General features: G+C 41.2%; 1 protein-coding gene and 1 long non-coding RNA gene across 19 annotated transcripts in view; both read left to right on the forward strand.

The window, feature by feature from the left end:
• Positions 1–27,617, forward strand: part of KMT2C (lysine methyltransferase 2C) — a 285,986-nt gene that overhangs the window by 23,515 nt on the left and 234,854 nt on the right. The gene's annotated exons all lie outside the window — the stretch shown is intronic.
• Positions 15,368–18,781, forward strand: LOC131508700 (uncharacterized). The gene is made up of 2 exons (XR_009260109.1): positions 15,368–16,729; positions 16,965–18,781. It is a non-coding gene; the product is annotated as an uncharacterized LOC131508700 (long non-coding RNA).

Here is a 27,617-nt window from a genome sequence, read left to right on the forward strand (position 1 = left end):
TCTTACAGAACCTTGTAGTATATGTTAAGTGGGATAAACTACTTCTAGAATAATTTTTATTATATATTGAAGGAGCAGTTTCTAATTTACAAATAGAAATCTTTTTTTTTTTTTTTTAAACCAAGGGCGGGAAGTCCTGCTTGGCCATTTTTCTAAAGGTTAAATAATAATGAAATAAGTGTTTTATTTTCTGTAAGGACAGTTGATTTGGAAACACTGTATTCTAACAAGATAAATTTGAATTTTAACTTTTTGATATTGTATACTTTAGAATAAACAGTTACTGCTTCTAATGTAAGGTGTCATCCTTGTTAAAAAATCATTATTCTTGTTGCAGAGTTTTTTTATGCACGGTTTTAACATTTAGACCTATGAAAAGTGTAAAATAAAAGGCCAACGTGATATAATGTCTTCTTTCTAAGCTACCTAATGCCTTAGTGAAGAGCACTGAACCATTTTTTCCTTTGATTCATTTTAATGACAAGAAAAATAGAATTTCCTTAAGATGTCAAAATATGCGATAGCTTCTTATATTTTGGGTTGGGAGGAGTTTGGTAAATTATTTGTTAATGTTTCTTAGCCTTACATTGCTTGGATAATGGAAAAGTGGGTCTGTGACTTGACTGAAATGTGTCTTGTGGGCCACTGTGGCCATTTGGCTCCTAATGGAGAAGTGGACCCAAACCTGTTTTTCCTGAGAACAGCTGCACAAATTTGTGGTGTTTAACTTGTGGTGCTGACACACTACAATGTTAAAGAAGATGTGGTCATTATGTGAGGCTTCCACACAGTGTAATTTGTATTTGGAGGAGTAATTCCCAGTTAGTTTTTAGATGCTTTCTATCGAGGAAAAACTTGTGTTTCTTGCAACAAAACGCTGTAAACCGTAATGCTGCAGGCCTCCCTTTCAGCTGCCTTCTCCCTATAGAAAGAAGCCACCACCTACATAAACAGGAAAAAAACCCACCTTTCTTAATCTTTAAATCTTTAAGGTTTTCCTATTGCCATTTTTGATATCACTTGAATCTCCCTTTATAGGTTAAAATTGGGCATGTTTCTCCTAGAATTTGGTCTTACCTCTGTATTTGGTCCTGCTACCAATCTATTATTTTATCGTTTTGCACCAACATTTTTTGTTTTAAATAAATTATCTGTTTTGAATAGTAATAAATAAGTTGTTCCCTTTTGTATCTTGAGTTACATATATAAACATTAAGAAATGTCTTTTCCGTTTCAGGTCTCTGACAGATCAGAAAACTAAATGAGATAAATTTTGTAGTACTTAAATATTTCTTATGAAGGGCACATAGGAAAAGGCAATGAAAACTGAAGTAAATTTAGGTCTGGTGAATTTGAAATGCTCTTGTGTGTGCTGCTAACAGCAATAAAATCTAAAGCAATCTAGAAAAAAGGTGTTAAAGGCACATTTCTGTATTTTTGGTAAAATAAATACTAAAATTGAGAAACTGCATATATGGAAGATTTTGGCTTGGTTTAAAGTACTGTGAATTAAATTTAAGTTACATTTTACTTAGATATGGAGTGATGGTCCAATAATTTTGATGATAGTAATATGTGCATCTTGGAGCTTGACTTTATCTATTAATACCTATAAAGATTTTTTTTTATTTTTAAAAAAATGTTTTTAGTTTTGAGAGAGAGAGAGATAGAGTGTGAGCGAGGGAGGGGCAGAGAGAGAGAGAGAGGGAGACACAGAATCCAAAGCAGGCTCCAGGCTCTGAGCTGTCAGCACAGAGCCTGACGCAGGGCTTGAACCCATGAACCATGAGATCATGACCTGAGCCAAAGTTGGATGCTTAACTGACTGAGCCACCCAGGTGACCCTAAAGATAGTTTTAAAGGCTCAGAAATTATTTAACCTGGCACCTAGGAGTATTAGGGAAAAAAGGAAGTTTTATATATTATGAGGAAAAATTTAGGCTGGATGTGTTACTCATTGTGTTTTTCATGAGAAGATCAGTATTCTTTGAGAGTTTTTCTTACATCCATTAAAAGTTTTTTACAAAGTAATATAAGTGTATAGTTGAAAGAAGTCAGGAGGGCCTGGGTGGCTCACTTGGTTAAATGTTCACCTCTTAGTTTCAGCTCAGGTTGTGATCTCAGGGTTCATGAGTTCGAGCCCGGCAGCTGGCTCTGTGTGACAGCACACAGCCTGCTTGGGATTCTCTGTCTCCCTCTCATTCTCTCTCTCTCCCACTCTCTAAAAAAAATTTGATAAGTACTAAAAAAAAAAAAAAAAAAAAAAAGGAAGAAGTCAGACCAGAATGCTTATAATAAAGGTCAAAAACCCTTGTGCCACTCCCCAAAGGAAAATTTTAAATTGTTTCTTTGTGTGGTATTATTGTGTCTGAGAAGCTTATTTTATGATATATCAATTTTAGATTGATTTCTGCTTTGATAAATACAGATTTGGCTCCTTTGCATCTACTTCCTCAATACATACTCTTATCTTTGCAATGTATGTGATATAATAGACTTTTCTTCGTGTTAAGATGGGTTGACCATCCTACTTTCCCAAATAGTAAAATTGAGGCTATTACTACTGTCACTTTTCATCTTTTTCTCCCCCTTTAAGCCCCTGTATCTGTGATTTCTACTTTGGCATTGTCAAGGTTGAGAACATCTATATTCTGTATTCCTTTATACTTTGCCTATGATTTGTTTTTAATAGTTGAAAATCAATGAATAGTGTCTGTGATGATTTAAATATCATTCCTAGTAGAGGCAAGAATATGATACACATTTTTTTGTATTGTTTCTTGGTTTTTGAGTTGATTCTGGCCTTTTTTCTTAATCTGTCACTATTTTTTCTGCCATGTTTTCAGCTTTACCAGCTGTTTATTTTTAATCACTCTTATTTTATAGATGAGAGTACTTTTCTCCCTGAGGAAAGGTTTTCCTAGTCCTCTTTCTTCATTTTGGACTAGGCGTCATCTAGACATGTTGCATGTTGCTCAGTGTTAACTGGACCTTTATTCTTTCTTAAGTGACTTCCTTGTTTTAATGCAGTGAATCCATCACATAAATTTCTAGGAAATTTCTAGGAAAGAGTATGTAGGAGATAATTTTTTTTTTAATCCTGGCATATCTGAAAAACTCTTTATTAACCCTTATAGTTGAGTGGTATTATTTTATTCAAGCCAAAATAAGTTGCAAACTATTTCCCCTCAGAGCTTTTGAAGACATTGCTCAGAGATATTCTAGTATCCATTGTTGCTGCTGAGGAGAAGTCTGATACATTGTGATTCTTGTTCCTTTCTGAGTAATGTGTTTTGTCATTCTCCATGGAAACTCCTTAGAGCTCTGTTTGTCCTTTCTAAATTGAAATTGCTCAGGGATACCTGGCTGGCTCAGCTAGTGGAATGTGCAGCTCTTGGTCTTGGGGTTGTGAGTTTGACCCCCATGTTGGATGTAGTGATAACTTAAAAATAAAATCTTTAGGGGTACCTGGGTTGCTCAGTTGGTTGAGCATCTGACTTAGGCTCAGGTCATGATCTCGTGGTTTGTGAGTTCGAGCCCCACGTTGGGCTCTGTGCCGTTGGGCTCTGTGCCGACAGCTCAGAGCCTGGAGCCTGCTTCAGATTCTGTGTCCCCCTCCCTCTCCGCCCCACCCCTGCTTGTGTGCCGTGGCTCTCTGTCTTTCAAAAGTGAATAAACAAAAAAAATTAAAAAAGGATAAAAAAATAAATAAAATCTTTAAAAAATAAGTTGAAATCTGTAAAAGATGTCTACATGTGTTTCTTTCCATTATTATTAAACTATAACGACTAATGTTTTGTAGTTCTTGGAAATACTCTTATTACTTTAATTATCTCTTCATTTTCCTTCTGTAACTTCTTTTAAATTTTATTTATTTTTTAATTCAGGTATAATTAGTGTGCAGTGTTATGTTAGTTTCAGGTGTTCTGTGTAATAATTCAACAGTTATGTACATTACTCAGTGCTCATCATGATAAGTGTGCTCTTAATCCCCTATTTCACCCGTGCCTCTCACATGCTTCCACTCTAGGGGTTTGTTCTCAATATTTAAGAGTGTGCTTTTGTTGTTGTTGTTGTTGTTTGTTTGTCTCTTTTTTCTTTGTTTCGTTTCTTAAATTGCACATATGAGTGAAATTGTATGGTATTTGTCTTTCTCTGGTTTATTTCACTTAGCATAATATCCTGTAGATCCATCCATGTTGCAAATGGCAAGAGTTCATTTTTTTTTTTTTTTTAATGGACTAATAATGTTCTCTTGTATTTATGTGCCACATCTTATCTGTTTTTTGATAGGTGGACACTGGGGTTGTTTTCATATCATGGCTAATTGTCAGTAATGCTGCAATAAACGTTGAGCATATATCATTTCAAATTAGTGTTTTTTTGTTTTCTTTGGGTAAATAATGGAATAATGGAATTATGGAATCATATGGTAATTTCATTTTTAATTTTTTTGAGGAACCTCTGTACTGTTTTCCCCAGTGGCTGCACCAGTTTGCATTCCATGCCCACCAACAGTGCTTGAGGGTTCCTCAACATTTGTTGACTTTTCTGGTTTTGATTTTAGACATTCTGACAGTTGTGGAGTGATACGTCTTTGCGGTTTTGATTTGCAGTTCTCTGATGATGAGTGATGTTGAGTATCTTTTCATGTGTCTGTCGGCCATCTGTATGTCTTCTTTGGAAAAATATCTATTCGTATCTTCTGCCCATTGTTAAATTGGATCTATTCGTGTTTATTTTGGTCTTGAGTTGTGTAAGTTCTTTATATATTTTGGACATTAACCCTTTATCAAATATATCATTTGTGAATACCTTCTCCCATTTTGTGGGTTGTCTTTTTGTTTTATTAATGGCTTTTTCACTGTGCAAACACTTCATATTTTGGTGTAGTCCCAATTGTTTCTTTTGCTTTGGTTTCCCTTGCTTCAGGAGACATGTCTAGAAAATTTTTCTATGGCTAATATCAAATAAATTATTGCCTATGTTATCTTCTAGGAATTTTATGGTTTTAGGTCTCACATTTAGGTCTCATCCATTTTGAGTTTATTTCTGTATATGGTATAAGAAAGTGGTCCAGTTTCATTCTTTTGCATGTAGCTGTCCAGTTTTCCCAATAGCATTTGTTGAGGAGACTGTTTTCCATTGTATATTCTTGCCTCCTTACATGGATTGATGGACCATATAGTTGTGGGTTTACTTCTGGGTTTTCTATTCTGTTCTGTTGATCACTGTGTCTGTTTTTGTGCCAGTACCATACTGTTTTGATTACTACAGCTTTGTAGTGTATCTTGAAGTCTGAGATTATGATATCCCCAGTCTTGTTCTTTTTCAGTATTGTTTTGGCTCTTTGGGGTCTTTTGTGGTTCCATATGAATTTTAGGATTATTTGTCCCAGTTCTGTGAAAACTGCTATTGTTAATTTGATAGGGATTTATTGCATTAACCCTATAGTTTGCTTTGGGTGGTATGGACATTTTAACAGTATTTGTTCTTCCAGTCCGTCAGCCAGCATAGAATATCTTTCCATTTGTGTCACCTTTAATTTCTTTCATTAGTGTTCTACAGTTTTTGGTGTACAGGTCTTTTGCCTTCTTGGTCAAGTTTATTCCTAGCTATTTTATTATTTTTGGTGCAATTGTAATGGGATTCTTTTTATAATTTCGCTTTCTGCTGATTGATTATTAGAGTATAGAAATGCAACAGATTCCTGTATGTTGACTTTGTATCCTGTGACTTTACTGAATCCATTTATCAGTTCTAGTATTTTTTTGCTTGGATCTTTAGGGATATATGTATATAGTATCATGCTGTGTGCAAATAGTGAAAGTTTTACTTCTTCCTTACCAATTTGGATACCTTTATTTTCTTTCTGTAACTCCTTTTAGTTGGTTGTTGGACTTCCTGAATTAGCTCCTGCCCCCTTCCCCCATCCTGTTGTCTCTTTGTTCTGTCCTTGTGGGTATTTCCTGTTCTTAGACTTCAATTTTAGTTTGGCAGTCATATCTTAAATCTTCAGGAATTCTCTCTCCCTGTACCCCAATACCAGCCATTCTTTTCTCATTTTATGGGTTCATAATCTTCTTGGATCTCTTTGAAATGTTTTTATTTTTAATTTTTTTTTTCAACGTTTTTTATTTATTTTTGGGACAGAGAGAGACAGAGCATGAACGGGGGAGGGGCAGAGAGAGAGAGGGAGACACAGAATCGGAAACAGGCTCCAGGCTCCGAGCCATCAGCCCAGAGCCCGATGCGGGGCTCAAACTCACGGACCGCGAGATCGTGACCTGGCTGAAGTCGGACGCTCAACCGACTGTGCCACCCAGGCGCCCCAATTTTTGTTTTTTTTAAGGGGGAATTCTTTTTTTAAATTTTTTTTAACATTTACTTATATTTGAGACAGAGAGAGAGAGACATAGCATGAGCAGGGGAGGGGCAGAGAGAGACGGAGACACAGAATCTGAAACAGGCTCCAGGCTCTGAGCTGCCAGCACAGAGCCCATTGTGGGGCCTGAACCCACCAACTGTGAGATCATGACCTGAGCCCAAGTCAGATACTCAACTGATTGAGCCACTCAGGTGCCCAAGAATTCTTTTGTTTTTAAATGTTTGTTTATCTTGAGAGAGAGAGACAGAGAGAGAGAACACACACAAGCAGGGGAGGGGCAGAGACAGGGAGAGGGAATCCATAGCAGGCTCAGCCCTGTCAGCACAGAGCCCGACTAGGGGCTTGATCCCATGAACTGTGAGATCCGGACCTGAGCCAAAAGCAAGACTTGGACGACTTGGACGCTTAAGTGCCTGAGCCACCCAGGCGCCCCTAGGGTGACTTTTGTTTTTATCTTGATCTCATTTATATTGTAGGCTTTTTCTCAAATAGCTGCCGATTCCTGGTATCACTGCGATTTAAGAGTTAGTGCAAGAGCTTGCTATGAGACCTTGTCGTCATTAATTAATGACAGGCTTTACTTCAGGGTGAAGCTGGTAATTCTGCTTTTGTGTTCTGACATTTAGGAGTCCACTGTTTTACCCCCCCATACTAGATCACTAGTCACTTCTCCCCAGCCCATGATTTCTTTTCTTTAGAAAAGACGTCTCCTTTTTTTAAGCAATATTTCTTTTTCTCGACGTGTTTTCAACTGCTGTTTAAATAATCTTGTATGAAAGGGAGATGAGTGTGTATAGTTGATCTGCTGTTTGAACCAGAGACTTTTTCTTTAGCTCTTAAACTGGACTAGACCAAAAACTAACAGGTATTCAGATACTTACTTATACAGTGTTTCAGAATGTGCTAGGTTGTAGAAGTATTCTAGGAGCTTGAAGTTGCGGGCGAGGCTCTTTAGGAAAGAGAGTACCCACTGTGTGTGGGCTTTTTACAACATTTGGAGGATTAGGAAAGGTGTCACAAAAAACTCACGCATGTGATACACGCTGGTAAAAATACTCAGCTGGGGAGAGCATGACTTAAGTGAAAGGCCTCCTTCCCCTCTTCTTCAGCCCCATATTTCAGAGATAATTACTGGTAAGTCTCTTTTGTGTCCTCCTTGACTTCTGTGCAAATGTGTTTCTCTTTGTCCATAATGTGCTCATGCTCAGTTTTACACAGTTGGATCATCTGGCGTGTATTGCTTTGTGATTTGCTTTGGTCACCGGACAGTGTAGTTGGACATTTTTCTGTTTTAGCATGTACACATCTCTCTCTCTCTCTCTCTCTCTCTCTCTCTCTCTCTCTCTCTCTCTTTTCAAAGGCTGCATAATATTCATCAGCCATTATGAATCAAGTGCTTGCTTTATTGCAAGGCATATTCTAGATTCTGGGGATTCAGTAGTAAACAAGAGAGACCAAGCCCTGGCCTTCATGGACAAAATTCAATGGTGAGAGATACAAAATAAATGCATTCCTTGTCATTAACTTCAGACCGTGGAAAATGCTATAAAGAAAATACATTATAGTAATGGTATTGACAGTATCTGCTGATGTTGCTGGGAGAACATGAGGTGTGTTGCCGGGGGTAGTCAGGAAGGTCTCCCTGCAGTAAGGACACTGAAATAGACCCAAATGATGCAGAGGCAGTTGGGCGAAAATTTAGGAAGAATAGGGTTCATTGTGAAGGCTCTTCGACGAGGGTGAGTGTGTCATACTCAAGGGACCCTCTTGCCTCCTGAAGTAAAAGGCTGATGTTATGGGACAGTGAGGAGTGAACTTAGAGGAGATCACGTCTGATAGGTAAGCAGGGGTCTGGTCGTACAGTGCCCTGCATGCCGCGGTGAGGAGCAGGGTTTTGTTCTCAGTGCAGTGGAAGCTACGGGAGGATTTTAAATGGGGGGGTGGGGGGGACCATTAAGGCTGTTGGAGTAATCTTGGTAGGAAGGGCTTAGAGTCTGCTGGTGGTCGAGGAGAAGAGTGATTAGGTTTTTTTGTGTGTTTTGAAAGCTACTTGGATAAGATCTGCTAAAGGATTTGATGAGAGAGTGAGAAAAAGAATTTAAGTTGTCTTCTAGGCTTTTGGCTTCGGCAGCTTGGGCAGACAGTATTGTCATGTCATTAGAGAGCCTTGTGGAGAAACAGGTTTTAAACTAGATTGGAGGTACCCTAATTTATTTAACCATTCCTTTATTGAGGGTCATTTTGTTGATCTCTAGTTTTACTGCTATCTTTGTACTCGTAGTGGACATCCTTATATATTTATACTTGTGGGTATAATCTAGAAGATAAATTCCTAGAGGTAAAGTTCTCTGATCGAAGAGTGCATATGTTTTGGGGCGCCTGGGTGGCTCAGTTGATTAAGCATCTGACTCTTCATTTCAGCTCAGGTCATGATCCCACGGTGCTGAGCTCGATCCCCACGTGGGGCTCTGTGCTGAGCTTGGATCCTGCTTGTGATTCTCTCTCCTTTTCCCTCTTACTCTCCCCAGTGGGTGCACGGGCGTGCATGCTTGCAGTTCTCTCCCTCCCCACCTCCCTCTCAAAAAAAAAAAAAAAAAAAAAGTGCATGTTTCAAGTAGATACTGACCAAATGCACTCCAAAAATGAGGTATTGACTTACAGTCCCACGACAGAGCAGGTGTTTTCTCCAACCGCATATGCAGAGCAGGGCATACGTTTCCGAAAGTGGAAGAGAGAGTTCTAGTAGAATTGTTTCTTTACTATGTCAGTTCAGCACTCTGTTCCAAGAATGAAAACCAGCACTTGTCCTGTCTCTTTCGGTGGTCCCTGAAGCCCCTAACACGCTTCTAGCCGTAGTCTCCTCCCCCTTCCAGCTTTAGGAAGCCCTTCGTCATCGTTGTGGCGATGATCGACAGTAAAGACTGTTGCTCGTTTAATGTGTGCCGGGCACTTTCTGAAGTGCTTCGCGTGAGCTGTGTTAATTTATTTAATCCTCGCAACAGTCTATAAAGTAAATACTATTATTATCTCCATTTTTTTTTCAGTTGAGAAAACTGAAAATTGTCTTTTCGTTTGATCTTTTTCCGCCAGAGGATTTCTTTCTGGTAAGTTTGGCACTCTCGCTTGGATATCTTTTGTCAGTTCTTATGAGTCAGAACCCAAATGTAAAATAAGTGGCCAGAAGGAAAGGCACCGGTGGAGTAAGTGTGTTGCAGACCGCATTCAGTGTGGGTGAGAGCTCTGCTCACTGGCTGATGATGTTTGCAGAGTGTTGGATTTTGGTAGACAGAACTGCCTGGGTTCAGACTCTACACTTCTAACTTAGGAGCTGCTTGAGTGTGGCTGATCATTGATCTTTTTGTGGCTCAGTCTCATCAACTTTAAATATATTTTTTGATGTTTGTTTATTTTTGAGAGGGAGGGAGGGAGAGAGAGAGAGAACGAACGAGAGAGAACAAGCGAGGGAGGGGCAGAGAGAGGGAGACACAGAATCCAAAGCAGGATCCAGGCTCTGAGCTGTCAGCACAGCACAGAGCCTGACGCAGGGCTCAAACTCAGGAACTGTGAGATCATGACCTGACCCGAAGTCAGATGTTTAACCAGCTGAGCCACCCAGGCACCCCTATGTATAAAATTTTAAGTCCTAAACCTCACTAGTGTTTTAATGAGTCATGTCGAGTGGGATATGTATGTATCAAGCTTTTATGTTTTTGCTACATGACATTACTTTGTGGCTATTTAAATGTGTATGTCTTACGATTGAATTAAATTGAGTATATATTGCCACTAGCATTTCTTCTTTTGCAACTGTCCACCTGTATTCTGTATCAGTACCTTTTGGCTTCAGATAACAAAAATCTTTTTTTTTTTTTTTTAATGTTTTTTTTTTTTTTTAAATGTTTATTTATTTTTGAGACAGAGAGAGACAGAGCATGAATGGGGGAGGGGCAGAGTGATAGGGAGACACAGAATCCGAAGCAGGCTCCAGGCTCCGAGCCATCAGCCCAGAGCCCGACGCAGGGCTTGAACTCACGAACCGTGAGATCGTGACCTGAGCTGAAGTCGGACGCTCAACCGACTGAGCCACCCAGGCGCCCCAACAAAAATCTTAATTTAAAATGACTTAAACAATGAATAAAATTTTACCTTACAGGACCACGAGTCCAAGTGTAATTAAGTAGCTCAGTGAAATTATCAAGGACCCAGATGCTTTCCCTTTTCCTGTTGTTTTATTATTTTTTTAAGCTTATTTATTTTTTTGAGAGACAGTGTGAACAGGGGAGGGTGGGGGGGCCGGGGCGGGGTAGGTTGAATCCCAAGCAGGCTCCGTGCTGTCCGTGCAGAACCTGACACTGGTGTTATGCTAAGTGAAATAAGTCATACAGAGAAAGACAGATACCGTATGTTTTCACTCTTATGTGCATCCTGAGAACTTAACAGAAGACCATGGGGGAGGGGAAGGAAAAAAAGAAAGGGAGGGAGGGAGCCAAAACATAGGAGACTCTTAAAAACTGAGAATAAACTGAGGGTTGATTGGGGGGGGTGGGGGTGGGAGGGAGGGGAGGGTGGGTGATAGGTGTTGAGGAGGGCACCTGTTGGGATGAGCACTGGGTGTTGTATGGAAACCAATTTGACAATGAATTTCATATTGAAGAAAAAAAACCCCAAAAAACCTGACACTGGGGTCCATCTCATGAACCGTGAGATCCTGACCTGAGCCAAAATCAAGAGTCAGACACCTAACCCACAGAGCCACCCCAGTACCCCTCCATTTTCCTGTTTTTTAATCTTCAGCTTGTTATTGATGGCTGCTGGAGTAATTCATTTAAATAATTATTTAGCATCTATAGTGTACCAGGCAGTAATCTAAAGTAAGTATATCTTTACTTATCTAAAGTAAGTAAGTATATAAGGAAGTATACTTATCATGATGAGCACTGAGCGATGTATTGAATTGTTGAATCACTATGTTGTACCCTTGAAACTAACATAACACTGTATGTTAGCTGTACTGGACTTAAAACACCTAATGAAAAAGTATGGGAAGTATAGCCGCGAGCAAACCAGACCATGTTTGTGGCCCTCAGGGGGCTTACCTTTTGGTGGGGGCAAAGGAGGGGATAAACAAGTAGGTAAAATGAATAGTGTGTTACAAGATGGTAAGTGTTCAGAAGAATAATGGAGTAATAAACGAAGCAATTAAAGTAACTCAAGTAATAAGTGGGCTAGGCTGAGTTGGGTTACTTTAAATGGACTGAGCAGGGAGGGCTTCAGTGAGGTGTGTGTGCTCATCTCAGATGGTCAGAGCGCAAGGGCAGGTGTGTGGGGGAAAAGCACGTCAGAGGGAGTAGTGAGTGCACAGGCCCTGAGGCAGGAGGCTGCTGGCACGGTCCAGGAAGGGGGAGGAGAGCCAGAGGAGGAACCGAGCCACAGAGGGAGAGAGAAGGAGTGAGTCCGATGGGACGGGGCCTCGTAGGCCATTGTGAGATCTGTTTGGCTTTTATTCTGCCTGAGATAAGATACCTGTGGGGGTTTGGGGCAGAGGACTGACCTTATCTGGGACTCTAGGAGGTTCATGCTGGCTGCTGTGTCGCGAAGAGAATGAGGGGATACAGGTTGAAGCAGGCGTGGCCGTCACGAGAGCACTGCAGCAGCCGGGTGAGGGATGACTTGGAAGACGATAGGAGACAGAAAAGTGATTCTGCGCGTTTTGAAGGTAGAGCTGAAAGGGCCTGTTGAGGAGTTAGATGTGGATGTGAGAGGAAGAGGGGAGCCAGAGTTCACACATCCGGTAGTCCCGTGGCCACAGCTAGTGAAGACGAAGTCTGTTCATGCACCGCTCTTTTATTTAGAACAAAAACCTACCTGGAAGCCCTCAGCAGAACTTTCCTCAGATTCCGTGGCTGTGACTGGTCATGTACTCCCGTCAGAGGTATGGGTGAGTCCAGGAAAGCAAAACCCTTTTCCTTTCAAGGCCTTGTAAAGGGAGATGGTCTCTGACAGCAAGAACCAGTGGTGAGGGGGAGTGGCTGTTGGGTAACCATTAGTGACTTGTCGTTGCCCATTTTTCTGTTGAGGTGCTCATCCTTTGTTTGTTTGTTTTTTTTGTAATACTCTTCGTGTTAAGAAAATACACACTTATTACAATAGATTCTAAATATTTCTCTTTTTTAGAAAATCTTATTTATTTATTTTGAGAGGGAGAATGTGAGCAGGGAAGGGGCACAGAGAGGGAGACAGAGAATCCCAAGCAAGGCTCTGCGCTGACAGATCTGGGGCTGGAACCCATGAACCGTGTTGTGACTATGATCTGAACCCAAATCAAGAGTCGGTCGCTTAACCGACTGAGCCACCCAGGTACCCTTAGATTCTAAACCTTTCGAAGCCATATATTTTAATGAGATTTTTAATCTGAGATCAGTTTTCTAATTTTGAAATAAATGGAGTCTTTCAAAGTTACAAGTAGGGGCAGGTGGATGCAGAATCTGATGCATAATTTATAGTTTTTCCTGCTCTGGGTGTGTCATTTTAATCCAAATGCTGGCTGGTTGTTCTTTATAAAACTATCATAGTGGTATTGTAAGGGACAGCGGGGGTGGGGGTGGGAAAACCCAAAGCACCCCAACTCCTCTGTACCTCTGGATCTCTCTGTGCCCCTACAGATGTGCAATTTATCAGAGGCACATTCTTCAGTAGGGTTTCCTTTTCTGTTTCTTCCTGCTTGTCTCTTTAGTAGCTAGTAACTATTCTGGCTCTTCCTCCCTCCCTCTCTTTCTTCACCAACGAGACTGATGACTGGGTTATTTGTAACAAGAAATGTCTGTTTTATTGTATGATTAATTGTTCATCCTTCAGTTTCAAGATGGGAGGCGTTGTAGCTTTAAATTTGTGAGTGTGTTCTTTCTCATCAGACCTGGCAGATTTTGAGCTCTGACTCCACTGCTTATCAGCTGGAGGCCCGGAGCACTTAGGCGCACAGCCCCCTCTCATGTGGTGCTGGGGACACCGCTCACATAAAATACAGCACAGATGCTGCTTCTTGGACTTGTACAGTTTGGTGGTTCTGATTGGCTTTAGGCAAGTGAATTAAACCCTCAGCTTTCGGTGAGATAAGGCATGCCAGATTGCTAAACACGGTGCCTTTAAGTGCTCATTTTTACCATTGATGAAGGGTTGATTACCAGTAACTGACTAGTGAGTTGCAAGTGGGGAAGTAGGATCCTTGTGAAGTAGCTGGGAGCTATCGTAGAAGGTATATTTTAAAACGCTGTATTTTCCCCCCTCCAACTACACACTTCATTGTCCCAGACAAAATTGTGGGTATATGAGTTTGGGCCATTTCCACAGTTATGCACGTGTTCTGAGACCTTCCCAATTTTCAGTCGTATTGAAGATACAGATAGGATTGTGGGAGCACAGATAGGTGACATACATTTACATTTTTTTTTGCAGGGTAATTTAGGCATAGTTGAGAGAGAATTCAGTGGAGGCCAGTAAAATATATATTTAGTTCTCTGTTTACAAAGTGTTCACTTTAATATACTTTTGTAGGATATTAGAAGAATTTCTAAATTCCAGGTTCTGTATTTGAAAGCAGCAGATTCTCTAAGGAAGTCAGTCACCCTGTTTAGTTTCTGTACCATGACGCAAATAGAATTGCCCCACTGTCAGAGCAGTTGTTGGGTGTCTACTGTGTTAGGTCTCAACGTAAGTACACATTTACTATGTCTTTTTTTTGTGAGGAATACTTCTTATTGGAAGGTTTAAGTGGAGATATACAAGGAAAATCAGTTTCGTATGCATTGTATACAGTGTATTCTTTCTGATCAGGATTTGCCTAGAGGAGGGGCGTCTGGATGGCTCAGTCGGTTAAGCATCTGACTTCAGCTCAGGAGGTCATGATCTCACAGTTTGTGAGTTCCAGCCCCGCATCAGGCTCTATGCTGACAGCTCAGAGCCTGGAGTCTGCTTCGGATTCTGGGTCTTATTCTCGCTCTCTGCCCCTCCCCCACTTGTGCTCTGTCTCTCTGTGTCTCTCAAAAATAAATAAATACGTTAAAAAAAAAAAAATTAGAAAAGGAAGATTTGTCTAGAGGAATGTTTCTTCAGGAGGTGCAGAGGGGAATATAATGATAAGCAGGATCGTTTTCTTTTTAAGGAAATTATGTCTTAGAGCAAGAGAAAATTACCTACATCATTCCTTATATTAGCTCTGTATTATAATTTGACTTATAAACTCATAGTTTTAGATTTATAGGGTGGTTACTAACTACCTCTCACTGTGCACATGTGGAAAGACTACATGGTAAGATGAATATATTTGCTGAGAAGTGTAGGAGTTAGGTGTTAGCGGGTGCCCAGACAGAAGGAACAGCTTAAGGATAGGTGGCACAGAACTGGGAAATTGCTAGGCCTATTTGTCGTGTTTAGTGTTAATAAAAATACAATATGCTGTATGTTACAGCTTCCACATGGAACTAAACCATAACTAATGGTATAATTGTGGCTCTAAAGCAGTTGTCCCCAAGCTTATATTTGAATTACTCTCCCTATTATTAAGAATTTTAGGGGTGCCTGGGTGGCTCAGTTGGTTGAACATCTGACTCTTGATTTTGGCTCAGATCTGATCCCAGGGGCCCGTGTCGGGCTCCATGCTGAGTGTGGAGCCTGCTTGGGATCCTCTCCTCTCCTCCCCCCTCCCTCCCGTCTCCCCCTCGCCCCTGCTTGTGCTCTCTCAAAAATGAAATGAAATGAAATGAAATAAAATCTCTCTTTCAAATTATTAAAAAAAACAAAACATTGAATCTATAGCCTCAGCATTTGTATCCTTTTTTTTTTTTTTTTAAAGTAGGCTCTACACCTAACATGGGGCTTGAACTCAGACCCTGAGATCAAGAGTTGAGTGCTCTACTCACTGAGCCATCCAGGCCACCCCATTTTTCTTTGTAATAGATGTACACAACTTATTTCAAAAATCAGTCCATACATTAAGTAGTAGGAAAGCTAAATTTTATATTCCCTATAAGTTCTAGCATTTTTAGGCCTCTGATTAGGACATGTAAGTGTTTTGTGTTTATTCCACTTTGGAGACCATTAGTCTGGAAGAGTATGTTATAAAGAAGCTTCATAGTATTAATTTTCCTCCTTTGAGTGTTAAGTGTAGTATGTCCTATAGAAGAATGGGATAGAATGATAGGTGAGTGGGATCTTTGAATACTGAAGAGGCCATTGGAGAAATCTTAGCACTGACCAAATAGAGTTTGAAATCTGGGTCTGCTTGTCTGTGAAGGTTATACATGAATATTCACATTGACTAACATTTCTCTAGTATCCACAGTGTGCCGGGTACTCTTCTAAGCATTTTCACCTATATTACTTATCCCACAACTATTTACTGATGAAGAATCCAGTTTGTTGATTTATATAAGTGAAAAAGCCAGAACTTTTTCAGGTTTCTAACTCAAAGCTCTTTGTTTTTCCCTTTATGTTACAGCTCTTGTGAAGAGCTTTAAAACCTAGTTACAGAGGTAGGAAAAACATACATGCCACAGAATGTGAAGGAGATTCTTAGTTCCTGAGAATAGTGCCTATGTTACTTGAGTTATGGCTCAGTCTTGTACACCTGGCAAAGCACATATAGCAGGTGTTTAACAAATATTTGTTAAGCATTCAGGGGCTCTTAGTATCAAGCAGCATGGGATTTTAAGACCTTAGAAACTTGGATTTGAGTCTCAGCTCTTCTGCTTCCTAATTGTATGACTGGCCAGTGACTTAATCTCTCCGCACCCAAGTTTCCTTAGTTAAAAGAGGTGGGGATTTTCATCTCTGGGCTGTTCTGAGAATTAAGTGGTAATGTATATAGGGTGCCTAACTCACAGGGTCTGATAATTGGCCCCTCAGTTGCTACAATGACTTTTTACCCCAATAAGAGAATTCTGTACCTCAGCCTGTTCTATGCTTTGTAACTGTTAGTTCTCTCAGCTCCAGGGATGTGTGTAATTCACAACAGTGCTCCCCTCCAGTGTCTACCTCTAACAGTTCCTTTGTGGAGCTGGTAGAAATTAAAAATCTTATTTTAACAACATTGCATATTGTTTTGTTTCAAATGAAAAATAGTGAGATAAAATGTGGCATTTGTGGTCAGAGTATGGTCAGCTCTCATGTCTAGGATATTCAGTTACGTCATTTAATTTGATAGCATTTCGTTAGGTTTTTAAATACACACCAACACGAAGAAGGTGGACATATCTATAATCCCACTATTTTTACATAATTCTTTCTGGCATAAAAAAAATTCCATGTACATGTCTAGGAAACTTATTTATTTAAAAAAATGTAAAGGTTGGGGCGCCTGGGTGGCTCAGTCGGTTGGGTGTCCGACTTCGGCTCAGGTCGTGATCTCACGGTCTGTGGGTTCGAGCCCCCCGTCGGGCTCTGTGCCGACAGCTCAGAGCCTGGAGCCTGTTTCAGATTCTGTGTCTCCCTCTCTCTCTGCCCCTCCCCTGTTCATGCTCTGTCTCTCTCTGTCTCAAAAATAAATAAACGTTAAAAAAATTTTTTTTTTTTAAATGTAAAGGCAATTTAAATATTATACACTAGAAGCCGCTTCTGTTAGTTCAGGCTCTCATAACAAAATATCACAGCCTGGGGGGCCTACACAACAGAACCTTTCTACTTCCTCACCATTCTGGAGGCTGTGCAAGTCCAAGGTGAAGGTACCAGCAGGTCTCGTTTCTTCTGAGACCTCTCTCCGTGGCTTGCAGACGGCTGCCATCTCACTGGGTCCTCACATGCTCCTCCCTCTGTGTGTGCCTGTGTCCCAGTCTTCAAAGGCACCAGCCGTTTGGGATTAGGGTCCAACCTAGCCATCCCATTTTAACTTAACTACCTCTTTAAAGGCCCTCTTTCCAAATACAGTCACGTTCTGAGGTACTGGGAGTTAAGACTCCAATGTAAGAATTTGGAGGTGGAGGGCAATTCAGCCTCTAACACCGCTCTACCCTGAAACCACTAATACCTGTTTTATTTATACATTTCCAGAAAAATTTCCTGTCTTTATATCTGTGGGCATGTGAATTTATATGATTATGGGTTATTAAATTAGTTTCTTTGAAGTCCATGTGAACAGTACACGGCAGCAAAGAATTACCGTAGGGTTGTATTGGGTTGGAGAAATGAGCTTGTTGTGGAAGCAGACATGATCTGTTACGAGTGCGTGGGTCGCATGTGTGTGTATGTGTGTACATACCAATGTATTAAAGCCTCTTCAGTATAAATTTTGTATTTGTCTTGGGTCCCTGATGCACTAAAACCTTTTCTGTGTTGTGTGACAGTCCCTGAATTTATTTACTTGGTACTCATTATGATTGACTGTTTTGTGAGGTTGTATGTATGTTGGCATTGGAAGCACAGGTGGTTCCTGACTTCGATGGTTTGACTTAAGATGGTTCCATTTACAATAGTTCCACGTAGGATTGCTTGACTTTCTGGTGGCACGAAAGCAATATGCGTGCAGTAGAAGCCATACTTTGAATTTTGAACTTGGGTCTTTCCCTAGGCTGGTAGCTGTGGTGTGACGCTCTCGGTAAAGTCTGGTGAGGCTTTCAGCAGCAGCACCCAGGCCACGGCAGCCAGCCCGCCCCGTGACCAGGAGGGTCAGGAACCGTCAGTAACTGTGCCTGTACCATCTTTCCTTCCGGTTTTCACTTTCAGTGCAGCGTTTAATAAATGATACGAGCTGTTTGGCATTTTATTGTACAATGGGCTTCGTGTTAGATGATGTTGCCCAGTTGTAAGCTAACATAAGTGCTTTGAGTGTGTTTAAGGTAGGCCAGGCTAAGCTACGATGTTTGACAGGTTAGTTGTATTAAACACATTTTTTTGACTTACAGTATTTTCAACTCATGGTGTGTAACCTGCTAGTTAGAGAAGACTTGAATGGAGAATAAGAGAAGATCCTTGCCAAAAATTCTAAAGTTGGGTGAAGGGGCAGGAGTAGAGATCCATTTGGAGATGTGTCTGAGTACTGAGCTGGAGAAGGAGCCCACTGCCCTCTGAGGCTTACATCAAGCTTTCCTGGGAGAAAGGAAGGTAACACTTCAACTGAAGGTTGCAGGGACTGTCCTAACCTGTTTTAGGCAGAGGGGAAAAAAGCACATGTAAAGGCACAGAATTTTGAGGGAGGAGATAAAAGGTTAAATATGATGGGGCTGTCTGAGTGGCTCAGTCGGTTAAGCATCCGACTTTGGCTCAGGTCATGATCTCCGGTCCGTGAGTTCGAACCCCATGTTGGGCTCTCTGCTGACAGCTCGGAGCCTGGAGCCTGCTTCGGATTCTGTGTCTGCCTCTCTCTCTGCCGCTCCCCTGCTTGTGCTCTCTTGTTCTCTCTCTCTCTCTCTCTCTCTCTCTCTCTCTCTCTCTCTTTCAAAAATAAACATTAAAAAATTAATTAAAAGGTTAAATATGATGAAAGTGTAACACGTAGAGGAGTGACAGCAAATGAGGCTAAACTGGTTGGCGTAAGTTGCATCGTGGAGGGTCTTTTATGCTCTAGTAAGAGGTTTGTCTTTCTGTAAGACTCAGAGTATGTGACCATTGAGAGATGAAAAAAGGATAATGCTGTCATATTTGCAAGAAAAAAATATCTGGCGTTAGTATGAGGGATAAATGGAGGGAGCTTAGAAGTTGTTGAGTGTCGGCAGGTGTGAGAGGAACGAGTACCTGAGATAGTTTTGTGGATGAAGAAGAGGTAACTGGTTGGAAAGAGGTTTCAGAGGTAGGATAAATAGGTTGTTTAGGAGGAGGAGAAAACTGAAATGATTTAAATTTCTAGGTGGATGGAACAAACTGGGTACACACGGTGAGGACAGATTCAGTTTGGGATCTGTCGAATTTAGCAAGCCTGTATTCCATTCAGGTGAAGATGGTCTCGGGGGGTTTGGATGTGTGGGTGGTGGGTGTGGACTGGAGAGCTGGGAGACTGTGTAAAGGTGGACACTGAGGGAAGAAGAACCTGTCTAGAGGAGAGGGGGCTTTGGAACTGTATTCCAGGGAGCAGTAGTAGTTCCACAGAGGGTCAGAAGGAAACACTGTAGAGGCCGAGGGGACAGCCAGAGAAGCCAAGAAATAGAGATTTCTAGTGTGAACGTGTGTAATGCCCAGGGTCCGTTGTTCTAGAGATGGGTGTGGGGGAAGGTAACGACAGATTATCGAGTGTCTGAGATTTGACGGCCAGTCTAGTATCAGTGAAACAGTGGGTTTGTTAACCAGCTTGCAGGAAGTCCGCTGGTGAATTAAAGAGGAAGTATAGGCATAAATGACTGATCAGACTTTCTAATGCTTTTTTTTTTTTTTTGCAAGTTTATTGAGAGAGAGAGAGAGAGAGAGAGAGAGAGCGCGAGCGAGCACAAGTGGGGGAGGGGCCGGGAGAGAGGGAGAGAGAATCCCAAGCAGTCTCTACACAGTCAAGACCTGGGCCGAAATCAAGAGTCAGACACTTAATCGACTGAGCCATCCAGGCGCCCCAACTAACCGGACTTTCTAGAGAACTTTGGCTCTGGACCTAAACTACATGGTGTCTAGAGAGGAAGGAAGCAAGTTCAGGAATTAAGGACATTTGGAGGTAGGGCTGGGGCTTATTTCTAGATTTACAGGGGGACAGTGGCAGGAATGGTGGTGGGGAGAGGTTAAGGATCAACATAACCCTGTCTCCTTTTCTCCGCCATCATGGTTTGTGAGCTTCACTGCTTCCTGCCGTATCTTCTCATGGACTTTCAGCATCAAGTAGTTCCTGGCCAAGAAACAATGGCAGAACTGTCCCGTTTCCCAGTGGATTTGGATGGAAACTAGTAATAAAGTCAGGTACAGCTCCAAGAGAAGGCATTGGAGTAGAACCAGGCTGGGCCTATAAGGGATGGCACGTGAGGTGATACACGTTTGTGCTGCATGGAGGTCACATGCTTATTCCCTGGTCACTCTGAACACGACTGCTACCTGAACAATAGCCATGCTTTATTGGAGGAATGATTTTTCTACTGTCCTTCTGCACTGGTGGGTTGGCTCAGTAATAACTATATGAGACCTTTTGTTTGGGGAACAAAAAAAGGATAAACATATAATTTATACTTTTGCTGAATCATCATTTTTCATAGTGTGGTTTTACTTTTGGGCATGTTTTGATTTAGAATTTGTTTTAAGTTTATTTTTTTTTATTTTTGAGAGAGAGAGGGTGTGTGTGTGTGTGTGTGTGTGTGTGTGTGTGTGTGTGTGTGTGTGTGTGTGTATGAGTTGGGGGGTGGCAGAGAGAGAGACAGAGAATTAATCCCAACACGCTCTGCTGTGTTAGTGCAGAGCCTGTCCCAGGGCTTGATCTCACAACCATGAGATCATGACCTGAGCTGAAATCAAGAGTTGGATGCTTAACCAATTGAACCTCCTAGGTGCTCCTTGATTTAGAATTTTCAAACTATCAAAGTTTCTTATACTGAAATAAGTGGGTTAAAAAGACATTTTAAAGCCAAATATAATTTATTTTGAAAGCTTACTATTTTGGATTATCTTTATAATGGTCTGCCTGCCACCCCCATTCAACTAACCTGAATAACAATAATAAATTGTCTCCTGTCTCAGAATTATACAGTTGCGTAAAATTCTAGATTAAGGAACATGTATCTTAGCATATTTAATTACAATAATAATAACCCCTGGGCCCTTCACAAATACTATTTTGATGCATGTGATAGAATTTTACATTAATTTAGAACAGTGTTTAGGACACAGTGAGTTCCTTGACAAATGAGGTTTAATTCTGAATTGCTTTTTTTCTGTGAAGGGTCTGAAACATTTGAAGAAAGCCTGAACCCTAAAATAGTCTCCAAAACATTATCAAGTTTGGGCCCCCAAAGAGAAGTGTTTTATAATTCTAATATATTGTTTTTCCTGATACGATCCCAGATATTCTCCAGGTTACAACAGAATTTCATAAAAATGAATGTGCTTGGTTAAATGTTATCAAAACCCCCTGATTAGAATACACTTACTATTTGTGTGTATTTAAGGGTTTTAAAATAAATTTACTTGGGGCACCTGGCTGTCTCAGATGGTAGAGCATGTGACTCCTGATCTCAGGGTCATGAGTTCAAGCCCCATGTTGGGCATAGAGCTTACTTAAAAAACCTTAATTAATAAAATCGTAAAATAGCTTTACTTATAGATCCATATATAAGACATTTATATCCATATTTCCATATAAGTGACATTGATCAAATGATATATTCATTATGAAGAGCTATAATTTTTTTTCTAACTAGTTAAATGTGTAAAAATAGATTTATTTATAGATGTGTAAACACATGTATCCATATAGATGGGTGAAATTGATCAAATGATATGTTCATTATAAAGAGTTATAATTTTTTCCCCCCAACCTACATGTTTCACTATCCATCATGTAATTTGGGATTTTGGGAGTTTGATAATTTTACCATGCTATAAACCATAGATAATATATATTTTTAAGTATTTCTTATTCTGAAAGTATTGTATTCATCGTAAATTCAGTCTATCAAAAGTTATAAATCACAAGCTCAGTTCTACTCCCCAGAAGTAATCACTGGAAACTTTCTTGCATTACTTTCCAGATATTTTTCATTTGTAGACAAGAGATGTACATGTATAGAAGAAAATAGTTGTAGGTAGAATTATGCTGTAAACACAGTTTTATAACTTCATTTGTACATCTTTTGTAGGTGCACATCGATTAATGATGGAGATCCAGTTCAGTGATAATTGAAATAAAAGGATTTTTCCATTTATTAAATCCTATTTAAAAATTACTAGGGTCACCTGGGTGGCTCAATCAGTTAAGCGTCCGACTTCGGCTCAGGTCACGATCTCGCGGTCCGTGAGGTCGAGCCCCGCATCGGGTTCTGTGCTGACAGCTCAGAGCCTGGAGCCTGCTTCAGATTCTGTGTCTCCCTCTCTCTGACCTTCCCCCGTTCATGCTCTGTCTCTGTCTGTCTCAAAAATAAACTTAAAAAAAAAAAATTACTAATATTATAAGATCATGTTATACAATTTCCAATAAATAGGGATGGCTCAGGTAAGATCAAGTGGGAAAAGTTGGATTAAAATACTAAGGGGCGCCTGGGTGGCTCAGTCGGTTGAGCGGCCGACTTTGGCTCAGGTCATGATCTCGCGGTCCGTGAGTTCGAGCCCCGCGTCGGGCTCTGTGCTTGACAGCTCAGAGCCTGGAGCCTGTTTCAGATTCTGTGTCTTCCTTTCTCTGACCCTCCCCCGTTCGTGCTCTGTCTCTCTCTGTCTCAAAAATAAATAAACGTTAAAAAAATTTTTTTAAGGGGCGCCTGGGTGGCGCAGTCGGTTAAGCGGCCGACTTCAGCCAGGTCACGATCTCGCGGTCTGTGAGTTCGAGCCCCGCGTCGGGCTCTGTGCTGACAGCTCGGAGCCTGGAGCCTGTTTCCAAATCTGTGTCTCCCTTTCTCTCTGCCCCTCCCCCGTTCATGCTCTGTGTCTCTCTGTCCCAAAAATAAATAAAAAACGTTGAAAAAAAAATAAAAAAAAAAATTTTTTTTAAATACTAAAACTTATAGGAGCACCTGGGTGGCTCAATCGATTAAGTAAGCATCTGACTCTTGATTTCGGCTCAGGTTATGATCTCACAGCTCATGGGTTTGAGCCCTGTGTTGGGTTCTGCACTGACAGCATGGAGCCTGTTTGGGATTCTCTCTCTCCCCCTCTCTCTGCCCCTGCCTGCATGTGCTCTCTTTCTCTCTATCAAAAGAAATCAACATTAAGAAATATTAAAACTTCTCTTATGGGCTATTTGCAAGGATAACGAAGTGTGGTCTCTGTAATGTACATCTCTCTCTCTCTCTCTCTCTCTCTCTCTCTCTCTTTAATGTCTTATTCCAATGTATTTCTTGTAAAAACCTCAGTTAAACTTTTGGGGGAATATTTATATCTTTGTGCTTGTAGTAACACTTCTCTAATTACTCTTCTGAGAGATTAAAGTGAGTGTTTTAGGAACACGTAACACAATTCTATGTTAAATGTAACTGTTGTAAATTAGAAATCCTGGTTCCACTTACTGGTCTTTTGACACTTAAGAGCCTGAGCTCTGTATTAAGCCAGTGCTGGTTCAAATCCTGGATGCACCACTTAATAATTGTGTGACCATGACCCTTTCCAAGGTTCAGTTTTCCTGTCTGTAAAATGAGGAGTAATGATTGTTGTGATGGGTCCATGAATAGTATGTTAACTGAAGTTATGTCAGCTGCTATAACAGATAAACCCTGAAATCTCAGGGGCTTAAGGCATTAACAGTTTATTCTTCTGGGACGCTAAGCTTAATCTCTTGACTTCCAGGATTGTCCTGGGCATTGATGTCCACCTGGCAGATGGGGGAGAGAGATGGGTGTGGGGGATTTGGGGACAGGGCCTGTGATGGGTGAAGAGGTATCCAATCACTTAGTCCACATTTCATTGTCCGGAAGTCAGACACACAGAAGGGAAGTTGGTAAATGTAGCCTAGCCACACGTCCAGCAGGAAAGGGAAATGTGTTTGGTGAATAGCCAGCGAACCTACCATAAGTTCTCAGCGTAAGAGATGGTTCTAAGGTTGTTGTTAAGCAAGACACTTCACCTCTTAGGGGTCTGTGTTTCCATCTCTATAGTGGGGAGGGTGGTGATCAGGCAGGGAACAGTTAACATTTATGGAGAGCTTCTGTGAAATATTGTTTTAGGAGAACTGTATTCATAAAATTCTACAAAAGTCCTCAGAAGTAAAGACTACTCTTGTCCTTTTTTTTTTTTTTTTTTTTTTTTTTTTTAAACATCTGAGGAAATGAAGGCACAGGGTGAGTTGTGGAACCAGGATTTGAACTCAGGCAGTGTTCACTGCAGGGTCTGTGCTTTTAATGCTCTGCTGAAAGTCCTGTGCACACATGTTTCAGTTAACCTCTGCACTCTGCTGTGTCCCGAATCTTTCTTCCCTTGGTGTCTTTTCTTTAACAGAGGTCTTTGTGATAAAATAATTTCTTTCCAATTGCTGCCACCCCCACCTGTGATCATTTTCCCTTCCCTGCACTTTCCCTGGTATTCAGTAGACTTTGAGTCACTCCTTTTCCCTTTCCACCTGTTTTTTTTTTTAAACTTTATTTCAGAAAATTTGCCCATATACAAATGTGTATAATGAACCCCTCAGTACTTGTCACTTCTTTTAAACAAATGAAATCATCACACATGGCTAATCTTATTTTATTTATACTGTTAACCACTTCTTATGTTATTTTGAAACAAATTTCAGGCATAATACAATTTCATTTACGAATGTCTGAGAATGTATTTCTAAAAAGTAAAGATTTCTAAAAAGTAAAAAAGAACCTAATACCACCATCATTCCTAAAATAATTAATGGTTGAATCCATAATATCATCAAATACTCAGTATTCAAATTAAATAGGTGTCTGTCTCTTTTTTTTTTTTTTTCAACGTTTTTTATTTATTTTTGGGACAGAGAGAGACAGAGCATGAACGGGGGAGGGGCAGAGAGAGAGGGAGACACAGAACCGGAAACAGGCTCCAGGCTCCGAGCCATCAGCCCAGAGCCTGACGCGGGGCTCGAACTCACGGACCGCGAGATCGTGACCTGGCTGAAGTCGGACGCTTAACCGACTGCGCCACCCAGGCGCCCCGTCTGTCTCTTTTTTAATAGTTGGTTTGAATCAGGATCTCCATAGGCTCACACATTGTGATTCAGTCTCTCTTAATATATAGGCTACTAGCCTCCGTTTCTTTCAGTTTATTTGTTGAAGGAACAAGTTATTTGCCCCATAGAGTTTCCCACCATCTGGATTTTGTTGATCACACCCCTGAGGTTTAACATGTTTCTCTGTTCTCTGTATTTCCAAATGAGTGGGTGGACCTTGATCAGATTCTGGTTCAATTTCATTTTTCATGATTGCCTCTTAGGTGGTTGTACATTCCTCACTGGGAGGCACATAATGTCTGGTTGTCACCAGTGCCCAGATCTGTTGGTTCATCAGGGATCGTAAAATGATGATGTTCTAATTGTGTTATTCCTTCATTTTATTTGCTGGAATACTTTTATAAAGAGAAGAATCCCCCTCACTGTTTGGCTGCCTGGCACAACAGTTTATATGGGAAAGGCAGGACAAAGGTTTGACCCACCCTTCCCTTTCCCTCCCCTCCCCTCTCCTCCCCTCCCCTTTTTTGAGAGCGGGGGAGAGAGAGAAAGAGAGAATGAATGAGTATCTCGAGTAGGCTCCATGCCAAGTGCGGAACCTGACACGGGGCTCAATCTAATGACTGTGAGATCATGACCTGAGCCAAAATCAAGAGTTGGACGCTTAACTGATGGAGCCATCCAGGTGCCCCTCTTTCATTTTCTTCACCAGTCTGCAGTCTAATTAGTTGGTCCTGAATATTTCCCAACTGTGATTAGTAAGTTTTTCTTCTTGTTAAAAAAAATTGTTTTTTAATGTTTATTTATTTTGAGACAGAGCATGAACAGGCGGGGGTGGTGGTGGTCAGAGAGAGAGGGAGACACAGAATCTGAAGCAGGCTCCAGGCTCTGAGCTGTCAGCACTGAGCCTGACGCGGGGCTCGAACCCACAGACCGTGAGATCATGACCTGAGCCGAACTTGGACGCTCAACCGACTGAGCCATCCAGGCGCCCCAGTTTTTCTTATTCTTAATATTAGTCACTGTGCAGGAAAGTATCTGGAAACTAACAGGTAAAAGCAAGATCCCTCCATGGAGTCACTGGCTACTGGTGGGACAATACAGTGTGACAGTGCAATATGATTTCTAAGAAATACATATTTGGGGCATATGAGTGGCTCAGTTGGTTGGGCATCTGACTCTTGATTTAGGCTCAGGTTGCGATCTCACGGTTGTGGGATTGAGCCTTGTGTAGGGCTCGGTGCTGAGTGAGGAGCCTGCTTAGAATTCTCTCTCTCGGGGCGCCTGGGTGGCTCAGTCGGTTAAGCGTCCGACTTCGGCTCAGGTCATGATCTCGCGGTCCGTGAGTTCAGGCCCCGTGTCGGGCTCTGTGCTGACGGCTCGGAGCCTGGAGCCTGTTTCGGATTCTGTGTCTCCCTCTTTCTCTGACCCTCCCCTGTTCATGCTCTCTCTCTCTGTCTCAAAAGTAAATAAATGTTAAAAAAAAAAAAAAAAAAAAAAAAAAAGAATTCTCTCTCTCCCTCTCTTCCTCTACCCCTACCCCACTCATGGTCCCCGCCCCCCTCAAAATAAATAAGCATAAAAAAAACATATATATGTATATATATGTATATGTGTATATATGTGTGTATATATATATATATATATATATATATATAGTCATTCATATGACCAAAATATATTGTTTGGATTTATTTTGTATGTTTATTCACAGTTCCTGAAAATATTTCAAAGATAGGAAGATGAATTGGTTGTCTTATTTTTAATGACAGTGAATTTTGGATCCCACCCAAGGGTGGGCGCTGGGTGCCAGAAGGACCATGTGAATAGAGACTTGGAACTTTCTGTCCCCCCGACCTTCACTAGGGGGGCTGGAGTTGAATCAGCCAATGGTCAATGACTTGGTCAATCATGATTATGTAGCCTCCATGAAAACCTAAGAGGTTAGCTTTTTGGCTCTTCTGCCCCCTTCCTTCCTTCCTTCCTTCCTTCCTTCCTTCCTTCCTTCCTTCCTTCCTTCCTTCCTTCCTCCCTCCCTCCCTCCCTCCCTCCCTCCCTCCCTCCCTCCCTCCTTCCATCCTCCCTCCCTTCCTCCCTCCCTCCCTCCCTCCCTCCCTCCCTTCCTGTTCCATGTTTGGGGAAAATAAAAGAATACTTTTACTTGCCACTGAACCAGGCCCCACAAGGGCGGATGCTTCTTTCTCCAGGACCTTGCCCTATCGTATTGTTTATCATATACTTTAATAAAGTAGTAAACGTAAGTAAGTTTCCCTCCAAGTTCTTTGAGCTGCTCCAGCAAATTAATCAAACCTGAGGAGGAGATCACTGGAACTTCCAACCTGTAGTCAGTTGGCCAGAAGCATAGATAACAGCCTGGCTGGGGGCTTGTTAACTGTCTGGAGTGAGGGGTGGAGGAACACTCTGCCGGCATCTGAGAAATGCTTGGTGGTGTGTGTGTGGGATTGGGTCAGGGGAGCCTTCAAAGAGACAGAAATAGGGCTCTGCACA

This window comes from Neofelis nebulosa, chromosome 4 (assembly GCF_028018385.1).
Source record: "Neofelis nebulosa isolate mNeoNeb1 chromosome 4, mNeoNeb1.pri, whole genome shotgun sequence".
Lineage (NCBI taxonomy): Eukaryota > Metazoa > Chordata > Mammalia > Carnivora > Felidae > Neofelis > Neofelis nebulosa.